Source organism: Cryptomeria japonica, chromosome 3 (genome assembly GCF_030272615.1).
Source record: "Cryptomeria japonica chromosome 3, Sugi_1.0, whole genome shotgun sequence".
Classification (NCBI taxonomy): Eukaryota; Viridiplantae; Streptophyta; class Pinopsida; order Cupressales; family Cupressaceae; genus Cryptomeria; species Cryptomeria japonica.
The window spans coordinates 486177062-486182220 of NC_081407.1; positions in this window are offsets into that span (position 1 = coordinate 486177062).

The following is a 5159-nucleotide window of genomic DNA, read 5'->3' on the forward strand; positions in this document are numbered from 1 at the left end:
TCTCACCTTCAAGCTCCTCAGAGAGGTTTTCACCTATAGGTACGTCCTTTATTTTCTCTTTTTTACATTCTGACACCGCCATAATGTGGTTTTTTCCATCAGATCTTTTATTTTTATTTTTCTTGTTTTTGCGACTAAGATACTTGATATCCGCTTCAGTCATATTTTCACTCTGTTCACTGGTGGAAGAGTCCATAGGTTTGACTGCATTGAGATAATAGGCTAACGTATAGTCATTAGAAAAAATAGGTATATTCGTAGGCTGGTTTTGTAAAGTATAGTCAATCAATTTGGGATGTACTAAGGATAAATTTTGAATAGGTTCAAGAGCATTCACGATATTGTTATCATAGCGGCGGATCAAAAATTCAAGTTCTAGAAGAATACCTTGTGTAAGTGTCTCGAGACTAGGAAGAGTCAGATCATGATTATTAAAGTTCATGTTAATATTTAGTTGATCTAATCCAATAGACATACTTGTAACATCGTTCACTACGCCAGACTGGACGTCATATCGTGGTTGAACAGCGATAAGATCAGTAGATAAATTTTCATTGTTTGTATCAAATGATTTTGAATTTGAGGCTGAGTAGATATTGTCCTGAATAAGACTATCATCAGAGTCATCAGAGTCATCAGATGAAGTTTTCGAGTCTTCTTCAAGTGATTTAGTAAGTGTATGTATGGTATCAACACCAACATCTTTAATACTACAAGTTCCTTCATGTTGTGGTTTATTTGTCATTTGAATCTGACACACCTGTTGACATGATCTTGATGTTTCTATGATTTGTTGTCGTCTACTCCATTCAGCTTCTTCTGGACTGATGATTGGTTCTTGTTCTGTAGCTTCAAACTCTTCTTGTGTAGTGCTATACCTGATTTGTTCTGTTTTAACATAGGGGTACATAGATGAGAAGCTTTCTGGTATTCTTCCTTCTTTCAATCCTTGTTCATAATTTGTTTGTCTCTTTTGTCTAATTTCCTATATTTCTTTCTCTAGTTTTATGTGCATCAGCTCTTGAGTATCATCTATGACACCACTAGACTCTTCTAGAGTTTCTGTAGTGGATGTGTCTAAGAGGTGGTTAGGACCCCATTCATACTCATTTGATTCAGTCTCTGAATCATCTACTTGTTGCCTGCCAGTATATGTGACTGGAACTTTTAGTGGTGCAAACAATTCTCTGGTTCTTACTACTTCATCTCTTATATCTTCTGGGACCTCAACTCCTTGTATTATTGTAGCTAACACCATTGAAGCTTGAGCATTGACTATTTCTTCTTTCTTGACTATTGATTCCTCTTTCTCTTTTCTACACTCTGCTTTTGTTTGTTGAGTGTCTACTTCCTATAATGTTGAAGGTGATTTCCTTTTCTACCACTTAGACTTAGAAACATGTTTTTGGTCTGATGTCTTTTTCGGATTGTATCCCAGTCCAGCCTTATCATTTGTGGATTATGTTTGCAACTGAATTGGTTCAGTAATACCTTCCTTTTGTTTGCCCAGAGGACCAGTATCGGAATATCCCATGCTTTGAATCATTTTGTAGCCAGGACCATATTGGTTTGAGGAAATCTCACAATGTCATACCTCCTCGTTTTGACTATCTTTCTTAAAGAGCCAGTTAAGAACAACATTCTCTTCTATTTCATCTACCAGGGAGGTAGAGGACTGTACAAAGAGACCATCATACATGGTATTCAGAGCTGAAGTTTGTGTTCTCATAGCCTCTGATGGGTTGCCCAACTGTTTTGGTGATGGAGGGAGAGAAACTAATGAAAGTACCGGTTCTATCTTGTAGTCATCCATGTCGGTATTTGTAATCTTCAATCTCTTTTCTAATTCTTTCATCAGTATTTCTGGATCTTCATTTATAGATGCTGCTCTATTATGATGCACAAAAGTATCTGCACCTTTTGTCAATGCATTACAGACGACATTCGTATCAGCAGGAATACTGACTTCTATTCCATTATAGGGGAATTTTAAGCATTGATGGTATGTTGACGGTACTGCCTTCATTTCATGAATCCATGGCCTACCTAGTAAGATATTGTATGACAAAGGAATATCAAGTACCTGGAAAAGGACATCTCTTTCTACAGGTCCCATTTTGATTGGTAATGATACCAGACCTTTGGAGTTCCTTTCTTCTTCATCATAGGCTTTTATTGTTATTTTCTTGCCGGGATCAATGACATTTTCAGAGAATCCTAATTGTGTAAGCAGACTATAAGTACAGATATTCAACCCCACGCCTCCATCTATCAAAACATGTTTGACTCTGTGGTTGTGGATCATGGCTTCAATATGCAATGGCTGGTTATGTGGATGATTTAGTGAGTTGTCATCTTCTTCAGAGAAGGTCAAATAGTGAGGTGAAGTCAAATGACCCACCATAGACTGAAACCAATCAATGTCTAAATCTTTTGGAACGTTAGTGGTGAGCAATGCCTTGTCTAGAATTTCTTTGTGAGCAGACGAGAGTTTTAGCAATTCAAAAATTGACATTTGAGCATTTGTCCTCTTCAACTATTCAACAACACTATATCCAGAAGATGATGGTGAAGTTAACCTTTTAAATTTGTCCAAGGTTGATGCTTTTTGTTTGTTTGATTGGGCTAGTGGGTTTTATGTTTCTTGAGCTGGGTTGGAAGAGCTATCTCCTTAGAGAGTGACTTTCTTCTGAGAATGGGTTAGAGCTCTTGCATATCGTGATTCATTTGGTTTATCTTGGACTATAATCACATTGCAATATTCCAAGTGGGAAGGCTCAATCATGTTGATAACATTGTCCTGACTGGTATAAGTATAATTTACCTTGGCACCTCCTTTGGTCTTTGAAGAATCACCTTGTTCATAAACAAGCAAAGGTTCCTTAATTGCTTTATGATCAGCATTGGTCAAGTGATTCCCAACAACAACTTTACCAGCGTCTATGAGATCTTGAATCTCATGTTTTAGATTCATGCAATTGTTTATGTTGTGACCTTTATTCTGATGGAAGTCACAATATTCATTTTCTCTCCACCATCTTGGTTTGACATCTGGATCATATGGTCTGGAGTTATCTAGTAGTGTTATCAAGTTATTTGCCAACAAAGTTTTGAAAGCGGATTCATATGATTCTTCGAGAGGAGTAAAATCATGCTTAGGTTTAGAGAGCCAAGGCTTTTCTTTGAACCATTCTTTTGTTTTCTTTGGTGGATTTTATGTTGCAGCCTCAACAGCTTTAAGTGCTTGTGTACCACTCACCAAGTTGAATATTGTGGGCTTTGAGTTAGCTTTAACACTATCTACTACTCCATCTTTAACAACATTCTTGTTGTTGTCTTTGCCAAATTTCCAATACTTGTTCTTCTCTTTAGAGTTAGATCCTGGTTGTGTTTCTTTCCAAGGTGAGATATCTCCCTTTTTTATGAGCACATCTTCCCTTTGAATGGCATTATCTACCATTTTATTAAATGATGGGTGTATTTGAATTTGTACACTATACTTTAGTTCGAGGACCAAGTTATTGACAAATATATCCATTTTCTCAAAGTCTGGGATAGATCGATAATACCTAGAAAACATCTTTCTCCATTGTTGGAGGAAAGTAAGAAGAGGCTCCCCTGTTTTTTGTTTAGTATTGCAAAGCTCGATCATAGTCATAGGATGTCGAATGTTGTATGAGTACTATTGTAAAAATACTTGGATTGGTTCTTCAAACAATTTTATTCCTTTAGGTAGACTTGAGAACCAATCCATTGCTTGACCCCCTAAACTCCATACATGAGGCAAGTTTGATCATGAATGAACTCCATACAGGCAGCACAAAACTCTCTCACATGATCTTGAGGATCTGAGGTACCATCATATTTATCAAATTTTGGGATCTCCACTCGTGAAGGAAACAGAGGCATGTATAGATTCTAGTCAAATGGAAAGGGACATATTGTTTCTAGAGAATATTGTTTTGGGGACTTATATTTATTCTTGAATTCTGTGACCTCCATCCGTAAGGTTTGTAATTGTTTGTGTACCATAAGTATAGGTGATTCTTCCTTTTTAGTAACGAGTGTTTGAACATCATATCCAGTAGGAAGTTTAGCAACTTGTTTTGCTATTTCTAATAAATAGTCTTCCTTCTCTCGGGTCGGGATAGCTTCCATCATTTTTCTAAAGTCTTTGTCCTTTTGACAGTCAAGGATATCTTTTTTCGGAGGTTTTGTGTCTTTGTCAACCTCACTTGATGAGGAATCATTGTCATTTTTGGGAATGTTATTATCATCCTTGTTTCCGTCATTGTGTTCTGTCTCATACATAGTGGGAGATTTAGGCTCATCAAAAATTGGTCCGCCTGATGATGACAGTATGTCAGTTAGTAGATCCTTCACGTAGAATGGATTATCTTGATATTTGAAGGGTTGTTCGTTGCCTTTGGCTTCTTTCTTACTTGAACTCCTAGTTTGTGTAGTCATTTTTATGGATTAGTGTGACCCAAAATTGTTTGTGATGCAGAGGTCAAGATCAATTTCAGAGCTAGTTGTTTTGTTACAATATTGTTTGAGAGAAACAACTGAGATTCAGTCTAGTTTCAGGAAAGATCTATCCTGTATAAGACGTCTATCTAAGTTGATTCTAAGAGTAGTGTAAGATTCGGTCTGGTTTCGGGAACAATCTATCCTGTGTAAGATGTTATCTAAGTGACTTAAATTTGATAGGTAGTTGATTGAACTAGCTGAAAGATGATCGACCATATCGTGCAATGCAAATGGCAGAGGTACATTGTCTTGATCTGTTTATGCTTAGGATGATGATAACCAGGATTATGTTCGTTGTAGACTATTTTTAGGCAAGTTTAACTGTTCTATTTTGACAAAACCAAAGACTCGTACGACACATTTTTTGAACTAGACAACAATTTAGCAAATACAAGATGACAACAATTCTGTTTCATACGATTTGCTGCCTCATACTGTACGACAGATGGGTATGTGCAGGATGACAAAAGACTTAGGGCAGTTCTGTTTTGTATGAAATAGGACAAAGAGCCAAACGACAGATGAAATGACTCGTACGACACATGATCTGACATAGGATGACAAATGAAAAAACTTGTATGAGACAAGATGTGATTTAGGACGATAAATAAGAAGACTAGTATGATTGT